Here is a 23,801-nt window from a genome sequence, read left to right on the forward strand (position 1 = left end):
AAATTAGGCATTAAAAAGATCCACTTTAAACCTGTAAAGTCCAGATATAGAAGAACATTAGCAATTTTTTTTGATGATTCAGATATGATGTATTTTTGTGTTTTTGTAAGTTAATAGGGAAATGTAGGCCCACGGATGCCATATGGCAACATTACTGTTACCATAGACAGAAAAAAAATGTAAATGTTTTTTTTCTCTAAAAAAAACATTTTTACATAGTCATCGGATCCTGTTGTACCTGCTCAGATTGTCATTGGACAGTGGATGTGTTTATAAGCCCAGCCCTCAGGCCATGAAGTCACAAACCCGGCAAAACATCATTCGAGCAACAACCCTTTGACAGACTTGACAGGAATCATTAGATTCAAGTAAGTAAAATGCCTTAAAAAAATGTTTTTGTGATTATTATAATGTCTTTACAATTACAATATGAAGAAAGGCATCAATGACTTTTCTGTTTTGTTTGATCAATCGTTTTACTGCTGTCTTACAATTAATACGTACTTACAACACTACAATTAAGAATATAAATATCTCATTTCACAACATTGATTAACGTGGACCCCGACTTAAACAAGTTGAAAAACTTATTCCGGTGTTACCGTTTAATGGTCAATTGTACGGAATATGTACTGTACTGTGCAATCTACTACAAACCCCGTTTCCATATGAGTTGGGAAATTGTGTTAGATGTAAATATAAACGGAATACAATGATTTGCAAATCATTTTCAACCCATATTCAGTTGAATATGCTACAAAGACAACATATTTGATGTTCAAACCGATAAACATTTTTTTTTTGCAAATAATCATTAACTTTAGAATTTGATGCCAGCAACACGTGACAAAAAAGTTGGGAAAGGTGGCAATAAATACTGATAAAGTTGAGGAATGTTCATCAAACACTTATATGGAATATCCCACAGGTGTGCAGGCTTATTGGGAACAGTTGGGTGCCATGATTGGGAATAAAAACAGCTTCCAAGAAATGCTAGGTAAATCACAAACAAGGATGGGGTGAGGGTCACCACTTTGTAAGCAAATTGTCGAACAGTTTTAGAACATTTCTCAATGAGATTTTGCAAGGAATTTAGGGATTTTACCATGTACGGTCCGTAAAATCATCAAAAGGTTCAGAAAATCTGGAGAAATCACTATACGTAAGCGATGATATTTCGGACCTTTGATCCCTCAGGCGGTACTGCATCAAAAACAAACATCTGTGTGTAAAGGATATCACCACATGGGCTCAGGAAAACTTCATATAACCACTGTCAGTAACTACAGTTGGTCGCTACATCTGTAAGTGCAAGTTAAAACTCTACTATACAAACCCATTTATCAACAACACCCTGAAACGCCCTCGGCTTGGCTGGGCCCGAGCTCACCTAAAATGGACTGATGCAAAGTGGAAAGGTGTTCTGTGGTCTGACGAGTGCACATTTCAAATTATTTTTGGAAACAGGACATGGTGTCCTCCAGAACAAAGAGGAAAATAACCATTTGGATTGTTATAGGCGAAAAGTTCAAAAGCCAGCATCTGTGATGGTATGGGGGTGTATTAGTGCCCAAAACATGGGTAACTTACACATCTCTGAAGGCACTCTTAATGCTGAAAGGTCCATACAGGTTTTGGAGCAACATATGTTGTCATCCAAGCAACGTTATCATGGACGCCGCTGCATATTTCAGCTAGACAATGCCAAGCCATGTGTTACAACAGTATGGCTTCGTAAAAAAAAGAGTGCGGGTACTTTCCTGGCCCGCCTGCAGTCCAGACCTGTCTCCCATCGAAAATGTGTGGAGCATTATGAAGCGTAAAATACGACAGCGGCGACCCCGGACTTTTGAACGACTGAAGCTCTACATAAAACAAGAATGGGAAAGAAATCTGCTTTCAAAGCTTCAACAATTAGTTTCCTCAGTTCCCAAACGTTTATTTAGTGTTGTTAAAAGAAAAGGTGATGTAACACAGTGGTGAACATGCCCTTTCCCAACTACTTTGGCACGTGTTGCAGCCATGAAATTCTTAAACATCAAATATATTGACTTTATAGTGCATTCAATTGAATATGGGTTGAAAAGGATTTGCAAATCATTGTATTCCGTTTATATTTACATCTAACATCAATTTCCCAACTCATATGGAAACGGGCTTTGTAATAAAAGTTTCAATCAATCCCCAAAAAAAAATCGGTATATATCCGCGCCTTATAGTCTGGGGCGGCTAATATATGAAAAGTTGTTGTTTTTTCTTTGAAAATTTAATGGGTGCGGTTTTTAGTCTGAAAAATACACACATTTTCCTCAAATGGTGACCTCAGTTTTGATAAAAGGCAAGTCTCAATTCATGGGCTCTTCTTACAACTTGAGACAAGTGAACGCCTCACCCCAAATAAATGGCTTTGTTTGCATCTGCATGCACTTTAAAAAAGTTGCCAGGGTTACACTGACTGTGCTGTTGTTTACAACTCATCAGCATTTTAATGCCGACGGAGCAGTTGGCTACTTACCACTAGTACAACATTGGTTCTGACGCCGCTTTGTTGTGCAGCATATTGGTCAATATAAGACCATGTAGTCCAGACCTGGGCAATTATTTTGCCTAATAGATAGATAGATAGATAGATAGATAGATAGATAGTACTTTATTGATTCCTTCAGGAAAATTTAAATTCCAGCAGCAGTGTACAGAGTTGAGATCAATTTAAAAAGTAAAAATCAATCAATCAATCAATGTTTATTTATATAGCCCTAAATCACAAATGTCTCAAAGGACTGTACAAACCACTACGACTACGACATCCTCGGAAGAACCCACATAAGGGCAAGGAAAACTCACACCTAGTGGGACGCCAGTGACAATGATGAATATGAGAAACCTTGGAGAGGACCTCAAATGAGGGCAGCCCCCCCCCCCCCCCCCCCCCCCTTCTAGGGGACCAAAAGCAACGGATGTCGAGCGGGTCTAACATGATACTGTGAAAGTTCATTCCATAGTGGCTCCAACACAGCCGCGAGAGTTCAGTTCAAAGCAGATCCAAGACAGCAGCGAGACTCCCGTCCACAGGAAACCATCCCAAGTGGAGTCAGATCAGCATCGTAGAGACGTCCCCAACCGATACACAGGCGAGCGGTCCATCCTGGGTCTCGACTCTGGACAGCCAGTACTTCATCCATGGTCATCGGACCGGACCCCCTCCACAAGGGAGGGGGGGACAGAGGAGAAAAAGAAAAGAAGCGGCACATCAACTGGTCTAAAAAGGAGGTCTATTTAAAGGCTAGAGTATACAAATGAGTTTTAGGGTGAGACTTAAATGTAAAGTAAATAAAGGGGGTATAAATGGAAACAAAATAGAGAAATATTACAATAAGAATACTAATAAAAAGCAACAATGGGAATAAAAATATAACAGTAAAATAAAAATACAGCAAGAGAAACTAGGCAGTAGTGACCATGTTATGAAAAAGTATTGCACTGTTGTTTTGCATTCCCTGTCATCCTAGTACCCCCTGCCCCCCTCCCCAGAAAGGAGTTTTAAAGTCTAATGGCGTGTGGGACAAAGGAGTTTTTTAGTCTACTAGTCCTGCACTTGGGATGAAGCAGTCTAGCACTGAACAGGCTCCCCTTGCTACTGATAACGCCAGAGGAGCTACTGACTGGCATCATCCAGGATGCTCACTAGTTTATCTACAGTCCTATTCTCTGCCACCGTCACCAGTGAGTCCAGTTTTATTCCGATTGGTGTAGAACCAGCCCGCCTGATCAGTTTCTCCAGTCTGGAGCTGTCCTTAGATGTACTGCCCCCCCAAGCACACTACCATGTAGAACAGAACACTGGCAACCACAGACTGGTAGTATATGTATAGTATAGTATGTATGTATAGTAATGGGCCACATATAGAGAAAAAAAAAAGGGTCTGGGGGCCGGTATATCCATTGTTAGGAACACTAATACAAAACCTCACAATAATATCTGATTGAATGCTAAAAACGTCACGACAGACCGCCTTAAAAAACGGAGAGGAATTTTTATTTTTTGAACTGAATGAGACAGCCAGAATGTACATGAAAATAAAGAAAGCAGGATTTCCAATATTAACTATGAACGATAAAACTCTGAATATTGACAACACAATAAAGCCACACCTCCTTTTACAGTCAAGCGAAACGCAATAAAAATGCAATAAACGCAGCAAAATATGAACGCGAAGGGTAAAAAAATAAACCACCTACAATCTAATACATCTTATATATATCACTAAGCCTTAGAACTTTGTTGTAAAAATGTCCTTCCGCGTCTGTCCCTGACACCCGCATTTCAGGCCGGCCACTCTGGAAACACTCAGTGGAAACGCTCCCCACTCACACTGCTTGATGCCACGTCTGAGCTGCCTTGACTTAGATTATCATAGTAACTAATTTGATTACCATAGTAACTAATTAGATTACCATAGTAACCGGTATATCATGCAAAAGCACAGATTCCAATCATTGAAACATTTTGTATAGTTTAAGACTTACGGTCATTAGAAAACATCACTGCACATCATAATGGCAGCTACACCTTCCATCTTAAAGATCTAAAAAAAATATTTGGGAATGTCCAGTGGGCCAGATTGAAAAGCTAAACGGGCCGCATTTGCCCAGGCTTGAAGTAGTCAAAGGTCTTGTTCACACTACAGGTCAATTCCGATTTTATTTGCCCATATGAGACCTGTGTCGGATATTTTCATGCCCGTGTGAACAGTACAATTCTGAATTTTTCATATCCGACCCACGCTATTTCGTTTGTGGACATAAATTGGATATACAGTCGCGATCAAAAATTTACATACACTTGTAAAGAACATAATGTCATGGCTGTTTTGAGTTTCCACTCATTTCTACAACTCTTATTTTTTTGTGATAGAGTGATTGGAGCACATACTTGTTGGTCCCAAAAATCCTTCATGAAGTTTGGTTCTTTTGTGAATTTATTATGGGTCTACTGAAAATGTGACCAAATCAGCTGGGTCATATCACATGGACAAAGATAAGACCTTCTGAAGGAAAGTTCTGTGGTCGATTGAAACACAAAATGAGCTGTTTGGCTACAATACCCAGGAATATGTTTGAAGCAGAAAAGTTGAGGCTTTTAATCCCTGGAACACCGTACCTACCGTCAAGCATGGTGGTGGTAGTATTCTGCTCTGGATCTGTTTTGCTGCCAATGGAACTTGTGCTTTACAGAGAGTAAATAGAACATGAAAAAGGAGGATTACCTCCAAATTCTTCAGGACAACCTAAAATCATCAGCCCGGAAGTTGGGTCTTGGGTGCAGTTGGGTGTTCCAACAGGCCAATGCGTCAAAAGTGGTAAAGGAATGGCTAAATCCGGCTACAATTAAGGTTTTTTAGAAAAGCCTTCTCAAAGTCATGACTTAAACATGTGGACAATGCTGAAGAAATCAGTTCATGTCAGAAAACCAACAAATTTAGCTGAACTGCACCAATTTTGTCAAAAGGAGTGGTCAAAAACCAGAAGCTTGACAGAAACATGTGGATGGCAACCAAAAGTTGAAACTTGCCAAGGGACATGTAACCAAATTTTAACATTGCTGTATGTATTCTTTTGACCCAGCAGATTTGCTTACATTTTCAGTAGACCCAAAATAAATTCATAAAAGAACATGTGCTCCAATCACTCTATCACAAAAAAATAAGAGTTGTATAAAGTATTGCAAACTCAAGACAGCCATGACAAGTGTATTTATCACGACTGTATGTGATGCGTCCTCAATGTCGCATTTATCCGACCAGAATGTCATCAAAAAGCGATAAGCATCATAGTTATTCGCCAAAATATACGATTATAAAATAGTTGACAACGGAGCAGAAAACCGGGAGGAATCAAATGTTTTAGAAACTTGCGTGAAATATCCACCACTCCTGTCTCAGACTACTCGCCCACAGACACACTCCTGATTGATTGATTGATTGAAACTTTTATTAGTAGATTGCACAGTTCAGTACATATTCCGTACAATTGACCACTAAATGGTAACACCCCAATAAGTTTTTCAACTTGTTTAAGTCGGGGTCCATGTCCTCCATTAGACATCAAAGCAAATCATCCCATAAAACTGCCCGAGCCAAAATACTTTTTCTTAATTGTTTACACGGAATAATTTGGTTCATAAAATATTGACTTTGATTGCATAAAATCGTTGAAATTGCCAAAAATGCGCCAGTATTCAGACCGTCTAGAGAGGGAGTCATGTTTGCTTCTGTAAACACTGCAGTGCGTACGACATCATGACGTCATGTCCGCATGCGGGTCAGATTGCATTCACATCAGAAATTCCTTTTTTTTTTTTGTAAACGACCACTAAAAAGATCGTTATTGACAGAAAAAAAAATCTGAATTGGACCTGCAGTGTGAACATAGTCAAAAAGAACTACAGTTCTGTTCCCGCTTTCTAATTCACTCACTTTTAAAGATTGATGTTAGTGCGCTGTATAGAATGAGTAACAGACGCTCTTCAATTATCGCCTGCTTGATAAATACCAAATAACTGATTTTAATGAAAACTATTTATTCCAGTTATAATCAAACCATTTACGGAATCATGTCTTTCAGACAGTTTGGGTCTTGATAGATTTTTTTTAAATTGAACATTTTATTAGTAGATTATACAGTACAGTACATATTCCGTACAATTGACCACTAAATGGTAACACCCCAATAAGTTTTTCAACTTGTTTAAGTCGGGGTCCATGTCCTCCATTAGACATCAAAGCAACTTATCCCATAAAACTGCCCGAGCCAAAATACTTTTTCTTAATTGTTTACACGGAATAATTTGGTTGATAAAATATTGACTTTGATTGCATAAAATCGTTGAAATTGCCAAAAATGCGCCAGTATTCAGACCGTCTAGAGCGTGAGTCATGTTTGCTTCTGTAAACACTGCAGTGCGTACGACATCATGACGTCATGTCCGCATGCGGGTCAGATTGCATTCACATCAGAAATTCCCTTTTTTTTGTAAATGACTACTGAAAATATCGTAATTGCCCCCAAAAAAATCTGAATCGGACGTCACGCCCTGCAGTGTGAACGTAGCCAAAAAGAACTACGGTTCTGTTCCGGCTTTCTAATTCACTCACTTTTAAAGATTGATGCTAGTGCGCTGTATAGGATGAGTTTTGAAACCAGGAGTAACAGACGCTCTTCAATTATCGCCTGCTTGATGAATACAAAATAACTGATTTTAATTAAAACAATTTATTCCATTTCTAATCAAACCATTTGCGGAATGATGTCTTTCAGACAGTTTGGGTGTGATCTACTAAGTCAGGGGTCGGGAACCTTTTTGGCTGGGAGAGCCAAGAATCCAAATATTTTAAAATGTATTTCCGCAAGAGCCGTATAATATTTTTTTCAACACTGAACACAACTAAACGCATGCATTTTTAAGACCAACATTTCTAGATTATAATAGGTCTCTTATTCTTTCTAATAACATTGTTATTCTAAATCTAACTGTGGAGGGGGCGTGGCCTGCAGCGAAGCGGGGTGTTGCCAGGACCAGCCTCGAAATCAGCGACAGGTGCATAGATGGCCCACCTGGGCCTTTTTATCTAATTTATAAGCAGTAGCCAGGAGGAGACACGGGGTTGGGGCTGGAGCCAGAGTGCGAGCGAGTACAATAGAGGAAAAAGACAATTGCTTGAAAGCAACTGAGAGACTTATTGAAAAATAAAAAAATATTGTAACACTGAAACAAGTTCTCATGTCGGTGCTTGGTGGTCTGAAGAACCCCCAGGAGGGCAAGACCTAAACTAACCGATAATAAATAAATCACTTCTTACCCTTAATGCAACTTCTTGAAGGATGGATGGATTCAAATGCATGAGCATGTTTTATATTTTGAACGTTATTTTTAACAGTCTCAGCTCAGATTTATCCGAGAGCCAGATGCAGTTATCAAAAGAGCCACATCTGGCTCGCGAGTCATAGGTTCCCTACCCTTGTACTAAGTGCTAAATAGTGAGTGCAAACTGTACAATTGTGAGTACTATTAGACTTGGACTTAGACTTCCTTTTATTGTCATTCAAATTTGAACTTTACAGATAAGAACAAAATGTTTGCATTAGCTCATTGTAACACAGGATAAAAGAGCAATTTTGTGGGTTCTTCCGAGGATGTTGTAGTCGTAATGATTTGTGCAGTCCTTTGAGACATTTGTGATTTGGGGCTATATAAATAAACATTGATTGATTGATTGAATAAGGTGCAGATATAAATAAATAGATTATTGCACAGATAAATATATTGCACTTTTGCATATGCATCCACATTTATGGATGCATGTTATATTGTCCTTATATTCCAGCGAGTTAATCCGTTTTTTGCAGGAATTGAGGGGATTATTATGATGTGTTCAAAAGTCTTATGGTCTGAGGAAAGAAGCTGTTACAGAACCTGGAGGTTCTGCTACGGAGGCTGCGGAACCTCTTTCTAGAGTCCAGTCTTGGTGGGGGTGGGAGGAGTCTCTGCAGATTTTCTGAGCCCTGGTCAGGCAGCGGCTTTTTGCATTTTCCCGGTTAGGAGGAAGAAGAGTCCTAAAGATATTTTCCGCCGTCCTCACCACTCTCTGCAGAGACTTCCAGTCCGAGGCACTGCAGGCTCTAGTGCAGGGGTAGGGAACCTTTGGCTCTAGAGCCAGATGTGGCTCTTTTAATGACTGCATCTGGTTCTCAGATAAATCTTAGCTTACATTGCTTAACACGATAAGTCAGTGTTTTTCAACCTATTCGGAGCCCGGGCACATGTTTTTCACTGAAAAAATTCTGAGGCACACCACTAGCAGAAAACATAAAAAAATGAAACTCAGTAGCCAATACTGACGATAAAAAATCGTTCTCGCAATTGTTTGATATGAATTCAAACCATAACCAACCATGCATCAATATAGCTCTTGTCTCAATGTCGGTGTACTGTCACAACCTATCAGATCATGCCGTAACTTATTTAGAGTTTTTTGGTGTTTTCCTGTGTCTTGCGCTCCTATTTTTGTGGCTTTTCCTCTTTTGTTGTTATTTTCTTGTAGCAGTTTCATGTATTCCTTGAATGCTATTCCCCGCACCTGCCTTGTTTTTGCAATCAAGACTAAGTTGTGCGGACGCACTGCTTCTTTGTGGGGACATTATTGATTGTCATGTCATGTACGCATTTACTTTGTGGACGCCGTCTGCTCCATACGCTGTAAGTCTTTGCAGTCGTCCAGCATTCTGTTTTTGTTTACTTTTGTTTTGCTTCAATTCCTTTTCTTAGCGGCACTCGCCTTTTGTTTATTTTTGGTTTAAGTGTTGGATACCTTTTTACCTACACGCTGCCTCCCGCATATTGGGATCACGACATACCATGTTCTCGACATCTACAAAGACATTGGCTACTTGCTGCCCCCTACTGATATGGAAGAGTATTACACGGTTTCTCCGCTGAGCTCTTGACAGCACAGACACTCAACAAAGACACATTTGCAGATTATTATTACTGGTTTGAAAAACATATTTTTAACCCAATTAGGTGAAATTACATAATCTTCCACGACACACCTGAATGTATCTCATGGTACACTAGTGTACCCTGGCACAGCGGTTGAAAAACACAGCGATAAGTAATGAATAATTACTCTCCGCTGGTAAAAGTGTGAAAAATAACGTTCAAAATATAAAACATTCTCATACGTTTTAATCCATCCATCCGTTTTCTAACCCACTTGTTCAAGAAGTCGCATTAATGGTAAAAACTATTTCATTCATTATTGGTTAATTTCAGAAAAACAACGTTATTAAAAAGAAGGAGATACTTATAATACTTTGGAAATGTTTGGTCTTACTTAAAAATACACGCATTTAGTTGTATTCAGTGTTAAAAAATATTATATGGCTTTCACGGAAATACATAGTAAAATATTTGGCTTTCATGGCTCTCTCAGCCAAAAAGGTTCCCGACCCCTGCTCTAGTGGGTGTGTTGCAGGTGATTTCCTAAGACTAAAGGCCTTAGTGGCCACATGCGTGGACAGCACCTTTTAGCTCTTTTTTTCAACATTGTCTACTCTACTAAACTGGGGTCTTATGGCCGCTTATGTGGACACTTATACTGCCATCTGGTCGTGTCAGAAGAGTATTATATACAATGGAATTTGGAAAAAAAAAGTGTAAAAATAAGAATTAGCATGTCTCTAACCATGAAGTACACATTTATTACTTATGGACTAAGTACATCATATCAAAAGGTGATTCTTAGTTTGTATTCTAATTAGGGTCCAATAAGCCCAATTGGCAAAGAGAAATAAAAAAAAACACGTAAAAACACAACTTGGGCCTTATTAAAATAGGTTTTTGTGTCACAATGGAAACACTTTCTGCCCTCGACATTTACTTCTTTTTTTTGTTGTCTTTTCCCCCTTTTGTCCTCCAAATTTCCCTCTTTTTATCCCCACCTGCTCCGGTCCAACTGTGCCAAATGCTAAATATTTTCCAGACATTCCTTGAAGTCGAATACAAATTAGGCAACAAAACAAGTATAATTTTTACTTTGAAAACTACATCTGTACGGCAGATATGGGCATGCATATTAACAATACAATCTGACCTGAGGGGCTAGACAGGACACCATTAAACAACCATTAAATATTTAATTTATTTATTTTTTTACTTGGGACCTCCTGTGGATGCTGGTTCATATTTTAATGTAAGTGTAAAATAATACTTAATAATATTAATAATAATAATGTTCTATATTAAATAATGGGGCGGTAGGTATCGGTTGGTAGAGTGGCCGTGCCAGCAACTTGAGGGTTCGGGGTTCGATTCCCGCTTCCGCCATCCTAGTCACTGCCGTTGTGTCCTTGGGCAAGACACTTTACCCACCTGCTCCCAGTGCCACCCACACTGGTTTAAATGTAACTTAGATATTGGGTTCCACTATGTAAAGCGCTTTGAGTCACTAGAGAAACGCGCTATATAAAAATAATTCACTTCACTATTAGTGTAAAAAAATACTTAATATTTTTGTATATTAAATAGATATTACATTGGAAAGCACAAAAAATCCCCCCCCCCTCCCCCAAAAAAAATGTCTTACTTCTAATAGATGCATGTTACTCTCTGCAGTAGAGTAAATAAACGCCCCATACACTTTAGCAAGACATTGAAGATTTACAGTATTTATGGCGATACGTAGTGTAAAGCTACACATATTGTTTTATATCTGGCGCCTTAATGTTAGTAATAAAAAATAAAAAAAAGCAATGTATATGCTATTCATAACATAGAATGTCAGCAGTCGATTTTCTGCAGTGCCCTTTTTGCTGAAGCAATTTACTCCAAGAGAGTGTTTTAAAAATCCTGGCTCACAGATGGCTCATAAAGCGTACACACACAGGGCATCCCGCATGGTTACTATGGTTATTGTTATTGATTAGATTAGGGCAAACCTACGCCTGCTTGCACACTGAGGCTCTCTTTTTTATTTTTATATATTAGGTTGTTTTTTTTCTCCTTCATGTAGCTTCTTTCCCTCTAAAATCACAGTGGCCGCCTGCATTATACAGTAAAACATATTAGAGTACTGAATAAGACTTATTCAGACTGCCGATATTATCAGCCGATAAATGCTTTCAAATGTAATATCGGAAATTATCGGTATCAAAATTATCAGTATCGGTTTCAAAAAGTAAAATGTATGACTTTTTAAAACGCCGCTGTGTACACGGACGTAGGTAAAAGTACACACCGCCAATAAACCTTAAAGGCACCGCCAATCACATAATAAGTACGGCTTTTCGCACACACGTGAATGCAAAGCATACTTGGTCAACAGCCATACAGGTCACACTGAAGGTGGCCGTATAAACAACTTTAACACTGTTACAAATATGCGCCACACTGTGGACCCACACCAAACAAGAATGACAAACACATTTCGGGAGAACATCTGCACCATAACACAACACAAACACAACAGAACAAATACCCAAAACTCCTTGCAGCACTAACTCTTCCGAGACGTTACAATATACACCTCCCCGCTCCCCCCACCTTAACCCCGCCCACCTCAACCTCCGCGTGCTTTCTCAGTGAGAGCATTTCCCAAATTTCAAGTTGCTGTTTTGAGGCATGTTAAAAAATATAATGCTCCTTGTGACTTCAATAATAATTATGGCATTTTTTTCCATAACTTGAGTTGATTTTTTATGGGGGGGGAAACTTGTTACATTGTTTAATGCATCCAGTGGGGCATCACAACAAAATTAGGCATCATAATGTGTTAATTCCACGACTGTATATATCGGTATCGGTTGATATCGGAATCCGTAATTAAGAGTTGGATAATATCAGAATATCAGATATCGGCAAAAAAGCCATTATCGGACATCCCTAGTTATTACAACTTAAATGTTCGTATATTACAGTTCTTCACACCTGTGGTTTGGCTGCAGGACCCGCCATCACCAATTAATGGCAATCTTTAAACTCAAATAGCTTATATTTAATGAAAGAGCATTGAAGTGCAATTTGAATGTTTAGGTAGTGCCAAATATCAATGTGTGCCAGCACAAAACAAGTTAAATGATCATTTCAAAAATGCGAACTCAAAAGTGTCTTTGGAAGTTGAATAAGAGACATAAACTCAAAGAAATAGTCCATCCATCCATCCATCCATCCATCTTTCTTCTTCTGCTTATCCCAGGTCGGGTCGCGGGGGCAGCAGCCTAAGCAGTTAGCCCAGACTTCCTTCTCCCTAACCATTTCGTCCAGCTCCTTCCGGGGGATCCCGAGGCGTTCCCAGGCCAGCCGGGAGACATAGTCTTCCCAACGTGTCCTGGGTCTTCCCCGTGGCCTCTTACCGGTTGGACATGCCCTAAACACCTCCCTATGGAGGCGTTGGTGTGGCATTCTGACCAGAAGCCCGAAACACCTCATCTGGTTCCTCTCAATGTGGAGGAGCAGCGGCTTTACTTTGAGTTCCTCCCGGATGGCAGAGCTTCTCACCCTATGGAACAGAGCGGTCAAGCGAACACGGTTCCCGATCACATGTCAACCGCCAGGTTTCGCTGAGAAAATTGTGGTAATAAATCGGCTCTTACCGTAGACATGAGCGGAGCTTGCGTCCTCCTGCTGCTGCGGACTCTCTTACCTCCTCCCACCGGAGGCACTGGCGGTCACCACACCCGTGACCACACTCCTCCGATTTTCAGGTACCATATAATCTCACTAAAACACTGGTAACACAATCAGCAGATTAGGGATTTTCCAGAATTATCCTAGTAAAAGTGTCTAATAACATCTGAATCGCTCCCACTCCCCTCGTCTTTTTAATTTTTTTTTCTAGTCCTTCACTCTCACTAGTCTCATCCACGAATCTTTCATCCTCGCTCAAATTAATGGGGAAATTGTCGCTTTCTCGGTCCGAATCGCTCTAATTGCTGGTGGCCATGATTGTAAACAATGTGAGGATGTGAGGAGCCCTACAACCCGTGACGTCACGCGCACATTGTCTGCTACTTCCGGTACAGGCAAGGCTTTTTTATTAGCGACCAAAAGTTGGAAACTTTATGTCGATGTTCTCTACTAAATCCTTTCAGCAAAAATATGGCAATATCGCAAAATGATCAAGTATGACACATAGAAAGGACCTGCTATCCCCGTTTAAATAAGAAAATCTCATTTCAGTGGACCTTTTGTTATTGATTCCACATCATTTTTGTATTAAAAAGAAAACATTTAATTTGCTGTAGGTATGTTGAGCACAGGAACTAAGCAAAAATTAAAGAAAAATATACTGGTATTTATTTAAGCATGTTGGATACGAAGTGTACCCCCCTGTGACCGTGCCCCCCTTATACAGTACATCCTGTTTGCTCCATTATTCCTCCTGACACGAATTCCAAGCCACCGAGAATGAGCCAGTGGCTTCATTCCCGTTCTTCAATGCGCCTCATTGTGTCAGGAAGAGGAGGCCCATTCTTACCCGTCACTCTCTGTCCTTTCTCCCCCCCCCCCCCCCCACAGCACGACCGACTCTCCCTCTCCCTGGGGATTTCAAATGTCGCCTCTTGGCTCGGCTTCGGCGACGTTTGACCACCGTCGAGCGAGCACGTCTCTGCTCTGCAGGCGGCACCAATTAAGGCGGGCTTGAGCCGGGCAGGTTGTGACAGAATCGAAGGCGAAGAGGAAAAGGGACGACGAAGAGGAGGAAGGAGGCGGGGCTTGCGGGTGCATGTGAGTATCAAACTGTTATGTCCTTAAGCTGACCAAACATGTCCATCACTGCTCGGTATGAAAACGGCTTCTTTTCTGGTATATGGATTTGTTCTGCACACAGGAGCTCTGTCACTTTTAGTTTCATGCTTTTTTTTTTTTTTTCCGTTTCCATCCAACCATGAAAATGTTGCTTTGCTCTTAATTCTTGGTAGTGCTGATTCGTTTCTTGGAGATTTCTACGAGAGGGTCAGCTGGAAAATATTTCAAGGCGATGGTGATTTTTTTTTTCGACAAACACAAATATAAAGAACGACCTTGGGTGATTATTGCCCCTTTGAACAGAAGACATGTAGAACTGAACAGAAATTTAATGGATTTATGTAGTAGCTATAAATATTACTAATGGTACTGTTTTTTCCTGTTGTCATAAGCATGCTATATCATTTTTATAACAAAATATATGCTGGATATACTTTTTTACTGTTATAGACGTTCATGGACAAATTCTGTTTAATTATGTACCGTATTTTTCCGAGTATAAGTCGCACCTGCCAAAAATGCACAATAAAGAAGGAAAAAAACATATAAGTCGCACTGGAGTATAAGTCGCATTTTTGGAGAAATTGATTTGATAAAACCCAACACCAAGAATAGACATTTGAAAGGCAATTTCCATCCATCCATCCATCATCTTCCGCTTATCCGAGGTCGGGTCGCGGGGGCAACAGCCTAAGCAGGGAAACCCAGACTTCCCTCTCCCCAGCCACTTCGTCTAGCTCTTCCCGGGGGATCCCGAGGCGTTCCCAGGCCATCCGGGAGACATAGTCTTCCCAACGTGTCCTGGGTCTTCCCCGTGGCCTCCTACCGGTTGGACGTGCCCTAAACACCTCCCTAGGGAGGCGTTCGGGTGGCATCCTGACCAGAAGCCCGAAACACCTCATCTGGTTCCTCTCAATGTGGAGGAGCAGCGGCTTTACTTTGAGTTCCTCCCGGATGGCAGACCTTCTCACCCTATCTCTAAGGGAGAGCCCCGCCACACGGCGGAGGAAACTCATTTCGGCCGCTTGTACCCGTGATCTTATCCTTTCGGTCATGACCCAAAGCTCATGACCATAGGTGAGGATGGGAACGTAGATCGACCGGTAAATTGAGAGCTTTGCCTTCCGGCTCAGCTCCTTCTTCACCACAACGGATCGGTACAACGTCCGCATTACTGAATACGCCGCACCGATCCGCCTGTCGATCTCACGATCCACTCTTCCCTCACTCGTGAACAAGACTCCTAGGTACTTGAACTCCTCCACTTGGGGCAGGGTCTCCTCCCCAACCCGGAGATGGCACTCCACCCTTTTCCGGGCGAGAACCATGGACTCGGACTTGGAGGTGCTGATTCTCATTCCGGTCGCTTCACACTCGGCTGCGAACCGATCCAGTGAGAGCTGAAGATCCCGGTCAGATGAAGCCATCAGGACCACATCATCTGCAAAAAGCAGAGACCTAATCCTGCGGTCACCAAACCGGAACCCCTCAACGCCTTGACTGCGCCTAGAAATTCTGTCCATAAAAGTTATGAACAGAATCGGTGACAAAGGGCAGCCTTGGTGGAGTCCAACCCTCACTGGAAATGTGTTCGACTTACTGCCGGCAATGCGGACCAAGCTCTGGCACTGATCATACAGGGAGCGGACCGCCATAATAAGACAGTCCGATACCCCATACTCTCTGAACACTCCCCACAGGACTTCCCGAGGGACACGGTCGAATGCCTTCTCCAAGTCCACAAAGCACATGTAGACTGGTTGGGCAAACTCCCATGCACCCTCAAGAACCCTGCCGAGAGTATAGAGCTGGTCCACAGTTCCACGACCAGGACGAAAACCACACTGTTCCTCCTGAATCCGAGGTTCGACTATCCGACGTAGGCTCCTCTCCAGTACACCTGAATAAACCTTACCGGGAAGGCTGAGGAGTGTGATCCCACGATAGTTGGAACACACCCTCCGGTCCCCCTTCTTAAAGAGAGGAACCACCACCCCGGTCTGCCAATCCAGAGGTACCGCCCCCGATGTCCACGCGATGCTGCAAAGTCTTGTCAACCAAGACAGCCCCACAGCATCCAGAGCCTTAAGGAACTCCGGGCGGATCTCGTCCACCCCTGGGGCCTTGCCACCGAGGAGCTTTTTAACTACCTCAGCGACCTCAGCCCCAGAAATAGGAGAGTCCACCACAGACTCCCCAGGCAATTTAAAATAAATAAAGAATAGTGAACAACAGGCTGAATAAGTGTATGTTATATGAGGCATAAATAACCAACTGAGAAGGTGCCTGGTATGTTAATGTAACATATTATGGTAAGAGTCATTCAAATAACTGTAACACAGTGGTTCTTAACCAGGGTTCGATCGAACCCCAGGGGTTTGGTGAGTCGACCTCAGGGGTTCGGCGGAGGTCAAAACACACCCGACTCATCGTGTAAATACAAACTTCTCCCTATCGGCGTATTATGGATACGGCAACAGCTGATTGGTTTGCAGATGTGTAATTTGTTGTGCGTTTATGCACTGTCTTGGTTTTGTTGCTTGAATAAGGTGATGTTCATGCACGGTTCATTTTGTGCACCAGTAAAAAAAACATGGTAACACTTTAGTATAGGGAACATATTCACCATTAATTAGTTGCTTATTAACATGCAAATTAATCACATGTGAAGTGAATTATATTTTATATAGCGCTTTTTCTCTAGTGACTCAAAGCGCTTTACATAGTGAAACCCGATATATAAGTTCCATTCAAACCAGTGTGGCTGGCACTGGGAGCAGGTGGGTAAAGTGTCTTGCCCAAGGACACAACGGCAGTGACTAGGATGGCGGAAGCGGGAATCGAACCTGCAACCCTCAAGTTGCTGGCACGGCCACTCTACCAACCGAGCTAAACCGCCCATATTGGCTCTAATCTAGTCATTAAGTACTAATTAATGCCTTATTCGGCATGGCCTTATTATAACCCTAACCCTTTAACCCTAACCCTAACCAAATAACTCTAAATTAAGTCTTTATCCAATCCAATCCAATCCACTTTATTTATATAGCACATTTAAACAACAATAATGTTTCCAAAGTGCTGCACAGCCATGTTAAAAACAATTGTAAAAAAAATAAAATAAAATAAAAAATAAAAAAATAAGTGTATATATATATATATTATGCTCCACCAATGACTGAATAAAAACAAAAAATAAATAAACATAAAACCAATAAAAACAATATAAAAACAAATATGATTAAAAACTATTTTATTACTTAGAATATGTTCCCCTAGTGTTCAAATAACTCTAAATTAAGTCTTTGTTACTTAAAGTATGTTCACCAACATATTAAAGTGTTACCAAAAACATATAACTTTGTTTTGAATTAAAAAAAAAAAAAAAAACATTTTATTTTTGACTAAAGAAGGTTTCGGTGAATGCGCATATGAAACTGGTGGGGTTCGGTACCTCCAAAAAGGTTAAGAACCCCTGCTATAACATATAGAACATGCTATACGTATACCAAACAATCCGTCACTCCTAATCGCTAAATGCGATGAAATCTTATTCGTCTAGTCTCTTACGTGAATGAGCTAAATATTATTTGATATTTTACGGTAATGTGTTAATAATTTCACACAAAGCGCTCCTGAGTATAGGTCTACTTACTACCTACCTACTCAGTGGCCTTATAAAAAAACGGGACCCATTACCTCCCTGCTTGGCACTCAGCATCAAGGGTTGGAATTGGGGGTTAAATCACCTTAAATTATTCCCGGGCGCGTCACCTCTGCTGCCCACTGCTCCCCTCACTTCCCAGGGTGTGATCAAATGCAGAGGACAAATTTCACCACACCTAGTGTGTGTGTGACAATCATTGGTTCTTTAAAACTATGAAACCAAACTGTGACTTATAGTCTGAAAAATACGGTTATTTGTTTTGTTACCCGGACCCCTAAAAAAAAACTAATTAAAAAACAATAAATCATCTGAAGTTATGGCAAAGCAATACTTTGTTTGAGCCAAACTCAAATACGTATTAAACTGAAAAATGTCTAGAATAAAGAAATAAACACCTATATAAAATAATAATGAATCATTCTTTTAACAAGTAGTAACAATAATGACAATAATACTAATTAGTCTATTGTAGTGTTGTCCCGGTACTAAAATAATTTTTAGTACTTTTCGGTACTTTTCTAAATAAAGGGGACCACAAAAAATGTCATTATTGGCTTTATTTTAACCAACAATCTTGGGGTACATTAAACATATGTTTCTTATTGCAAGTTTGTCCTTGAATAAAATAGTGAACATGCTAGACAACTTGTCTTTTAGTAGTAAGTAAACAAACAAAGGCTCCTAACTTTGTAATTTTCCTTTCTATTATTTTGTCGAAATTAAGGACAAGTGGAGGAAAATTAATTATTAATCTACTTTTTCATTTCCTGTTAAACCTACTCAGTGGCCTAAACCTACTCAGGTGGCCTAGTGGTTGGAGTGTCCGCCCTGAGATCGGTAGGTTGGGAGTTCAAATCCCGGCCGAGTCATACCAAAGACTATAAAAAAAATGGGACCCATTGCCTCCCTGCTTGGCACTCAGCATCAAGGGTTGGAATTGGGGGTTAAATCACCTTAAATTATTCCCGGGCGCGGCACCTCTGCTGCCCACTGCTCCCCTCACTTCCCAGGGGGTGATCAAATGCAGAGGACACATTTCACCACAACTAGTGTGTATATGAGACAATCATTGTTTTTTCTAAAACTATGAAACCAAACTATGAAAAAAACTGTGACTTATAGTCTGAAAAATACTGTAAATTGTTTTGTTACCCGGACCCCTAAAAAAAAACTAATTAAAAAACAATAAATCATCTGAAGTTATGGCAAAGCAATACTTTGTTTGAGCCAAACTCAAATACGTATTAAACTGAAAAATGTCTAGAATAAAGAAATAAACACCTATATAAAATAATAATGAATCATTCTTTTAACAAGTAATAACAATAATGATGATAATACTAATTAGTCTATTGTAGTGTTGTCCCGGTACTAAAATAATTTTTAGTACTTTTCGGTACTTTTCTAAATAAAGGGGACCACAAAAAATTGCATTATCGGCTTTATTTTAACCAACAATCTTAGAGTACATTAAACATATGTTTCTTATTGCAAGTTTGTCCTTGAATAAAATAGTGAACATGCTAGACAAGTTGTATTTTAGTAGTAAGTAAACAAACAAAGGCTCCTAACTTTGTAATTTTCCTTTCTATCATTTTGTCGAAATTAAGGACAAGTGGAGGAAAATTAATTATTAATCTACTTGTTCATTTCCTGTTAAACCTACTCCGTGGCCTAAACCTACTCAAGTGGCCTAGTGGTTGGAGTGTCCGCCCTGAGATCGGTAGGTTGGGAGTTCAAATCCCGGCCGAGTCATACCAAAGACTATAAAAAAAATGGGACACATTGCCTCCCTGCTTGGCCCTCAGCATCAAGGGTTGGAATTGGAGGTTAAATCACCTTAAATTATTCCCGGGCGCGGCACCTCTGCTGCCCACTGCTCCCCTCACTTCCCAGGGGGTGATCAAATGCAGAGGACAAATTTCACCACACCTAGTGTGTGTGTGACAATCATTGGTTCTTTAAAACTATGAAACCAAACTGTGACTTATAGTCTGAAAAATACGGTAAATTGTTTTGTTACCCGGACCCCTAAAAAAAAAATTAATTCAAAAACAATAAATCATCTGAAGTTATGGCAAAGCAATACTTTGTTTGAGCCAAACTCAAATATGTATTAAACTGAAAAATGTCTAGAATAAAGAAATAAACACCTATATAAAATAATAATGAATCATTCTTTTAACAAGTAATAACAATAATGATGATAATACGCGACTTGTCCAGGGTGTACCCTGCCTTCCGCCCGATTGTAGCTGAGATAGGCGCCAGCGCCCCCCGCGACCCCGAAAGAGAATAAGCGGTAGAAAATGGATGGATGGATGGATGATAATACTAATTAGTATATTGTAGTGTTGTCCCGGTACTAAAATAATTTTTTGTACTTTTCGGTACTTTTCTAAATAAAGGGGACCACAAAAAATTGCATTATTGGCTTTATTTTAACCAACAATCTTAGAGTACATTAAACATATGTTTCTTATTGCAAATTTGTCCTTGAATAAAATAGTCAATCCTAATTATGTGATTTTCCTTTCTGTTATTTTGTCACAATTAAGCACAATTGGAGGAAAATTAATTATCAATCTACTTCTTCATTTCCTGTTTATATCTGCTAACTTTTAACATGTTCTAACTACACTTCTGTTAAAATGTAATAATCACTTATTCTTCAGTTGTTGTTTTTTTACTTTACATTAGTTTTGGATGATTCCACAAATTTAGGTATCAGTTTGAGACCAAGTCGTTACAGAATCATACATTGGTCATATTCAAAGTCCTTATGTGTCCAGCGACATATTACCTGAGTTTATAAACATAATATAAATGAATAAAAAACAAAAGATGTTGTGATGCCTAAAAAATGACATAATCATAGTAGTATCGTTCCTGTACTTGGTATCATTACAGTGGATGTCAGGTGTAGATCCACCAATACCGATATACCGTACAACGTCAGTCTATTGTTAATAGTAATATAAGTATTTTGATTTAATACTATTGTTAAAATTAATCATGATAATGATATTGACAACAATAATAACGTGGTGTCACATAACAAAAATAATGATGATAAGATACTAATGATACAGCTACAATAGTTGGTATTGTATTATTTAAATCATAATAATGATGACGACAATACTGTTACACCCACACAAAGAGTGTGGGTGGCATGACCTCAGAATGTAATGGCATAGTGTCAAGGAGTAAATGGGGTGTATCAGGGCCCCAGGCACAAAGGGGCCTCAGGGCTTTTGTATCATTTGGAAAAAATTATACAAAAGCCATTTCAACATGTAAATGACAACAAAGGACGTCATAAAGGTTATGAAATTAATTCAGCCATAAAAAAATCAATAGTAAGGTTGCTTGAATCAGAATGAAAAGGATCTAACTACTGATAACCCCTTCGTCAAAATAAGAAATATTTTGGTGCACCTACTGTAGAAGGCAGCAAACTTATAGCACTTTGTGCAACACAAATATTATAACGTCATCAAAGCTCACTTTTAAGTATTCACACTCAGCAGCAGCAGCATTTTGGGAAAAGGGTGATGTGATAGAAGAAAGGTAAAAATGTAATAAATCTATCTGTGGCAGCATAAGAGAAAGTTATGTACAAGTTTCACTTTTTCCTTTTATTGCCCATAACTGCGGTGCGTTCAAAGACACTCGATTAAAATAAGAACCAGAGATGTCACTAGTTTGACGGCGGCAGGAGACTTACTTCCCAGTAGGTGCTCTAATAATATTAATATTATCATAATAATAATGATGGGTGATTCATGTTTATCTTGTTTATCAGCTAATCTAATTTTGCACCCTAAGGAACAGAAAAACTTGACATATTTAAGTGAACAATGACAGGTTATATAATTATGTACATTCAAATTCTGGCCACTTCAATTTAATGGCAACCAATATTTCATTTGGTTCATGCCTTTATAAGATAGAAAGTTACTACTGTAGAATTAAGCACCTCCTTTTGTTATTAATGTTTTTATTTATATCACCTGCCACCAGGGACATGCTACTAGATTCCAATGTTGCTGCACATATTCACACACATTTGGAATGTTTATGCTTATTGTGTCCTGGGCAAGACACTTCACCCTTGCTCCTGATGGGTGCTGGTTAGCGCCTTGCATGGCAGCTCCCTCCATCAGTGTGTGAATGTGTGTGCAAATGGGTGAATGTGGAAGTAGTGTCAAAGCGCTTTGAGTACCTTGAAAGTAGAAAAGCGCTCTACAAGCACAACCCATTTACCATTTAAAAAACTGTTTATATGGAATTGGTTAAAACCAGCTTTTAAAAACACAATTCATTATTATTATTATCATATCTAAAACATATATCTGATAAAGCACCTTAAATAATTTGGATGTGTTAAATAATATATCCATATGTGTATATATGTGTGTGTGTGTGTGTGTGTGTATGTATATATATATATATATATATATATATATATATATATATACATATATATATATATATATATATATATATATATATATATATATATATACTGACAACATATATACTGATATATATGTGTGTATATATGTGTGTGTGTGTGTATGTATATATAATATATCTATGTATATGTTTGTATGTATTTGTATGTACAAACCCCGTTTCCATATGAGTTGGGAAATTGTGTTGGATGTAAATACAAACGAAATACAATGATTTGCAAATCCTTTTCAACCCATATTCAGTTGAATGCACTACAAAAACAAGATATTTGATGTTCAAACTCACAAACTTTTTTTTTTTTTTTTTTTGCAAATAATAATTAACATAGAATTTTATGGCTGCAACACGTGCCAAAGTAGTTGGGAAAGGGCATGTTCACCACTGTGTTACATCACCTTTTCTTTTAACAACACTCAATAAACGTTTAGGAACTGAGGAAACTAATTGTTGAAGCTTTGAAAGTGGAATTCTTTCCTATTCTTGTTTTATGTGAAGTTTTAGTCGTTCCACAGTCCGGGGTCCGGAAATGTGGACTCGTCAGACCACAGAACTTCTGTCCACTTTGCATCAGTCCATCTTATATGAGTTTGGGCCCAGCGAAGCCAGCGGCGTTCCTTGGTGTTGTTGATAAATGGTTTTTGCTTTGCATAGCAGAGTTTTAACTTGCACTTACAGATGTAACGACCAACTGTAGTTACTGACAGTGGTTTTATGAAGTGTTTCTGAGCCGATGCGGTGATATCCTTTACACACTAATATCAGTTTTTGATGCAGTACCGCCTGAAGGAATCAAAGGTCCGTATTATCATCGCTTACGTGCAGTGATTTCTCCAGATTCTCTGAACCTTTTGATGATTTTACGGACCGTAGATGGTAAAATCCCTAAATTCCTTGCAATAGCCCGTTGAGAAATGTTGTTCTAAAACTGTTCGACAATTTGCTTACAAATTGGTGACCCTCGCCCCATCCTTGTTTGTGAATGACTTAGCATTTCATGGAAGCTGCTTTTATACCCAATCATGGCACCCACCTGTTCCCAATTAGCCTGCACACCTGTGGGACGTTCCAAATAAGTGTTTGATGAGCATTCCTCAACTTTATCAGTATTTATTGCCACCTTTCCCACCTTCTTTGTCACGTGTTGCTGGCATCAAATTCTAAAGTTAATGATTATTTGCATTAACTTTTTGTGTGTGTGTGTGTGTGTGTGTGTGTGTGTGTGTGTGTGTGTGTGTGTGTGTGTGTGTGTGTGTGTGTACATATGTATGTAAGGTTGTTATATTATTTAAAAAATCCAAATTATTTAAGGGGCTTTATCAGATGTTTTATATATGATAATGATGATAT

General features: G+C 39.4%; 1 protein-coding gene across 4 annotated transcripts in view; it reads left to right on the plus strand.

Annotated features, from left to right (window-relative positions):
* The window catches only part of b3gat1a (beta-1,3-glucuronyltransferase 1 (glucuronosyltransferase P) a), a 308,974-nt gene that overhangs the window by 167,782 nt on the left and 117,391 nt on the right, over positions 1-23,801 (plus strand). For all 4 annotated transcript variants that reach the window (XM_061878725.1, XM_061878724.1, XM_061878726.1 and 1 more), the window contains one exon: positions 14,075-14,284. The gene's annotated coding sequence lies outside the window, so the exon portion shown is untranslated. The remainder of the gene's footprint in view (positions 1-14,074; positions 14,285-23,801) is intronic.

This window comes from Nerophis ophidion, linkage group LG18 (assembly GCF_033978795.1).
Source record: "Nerophis ophidion isolate RoL-2023_Sa linkage group LG18, RoL_Noph_v1.0, whole genome shotgun sequence".
In the NCBI taxonomy this organism is placed as follows: domain Eukaryota; kingdom Metazoa; phylum Chordata; class Actinopteri; order Syngnathiformes; family Syngnathidae; genus Nerophis; species Nerophis ophidion.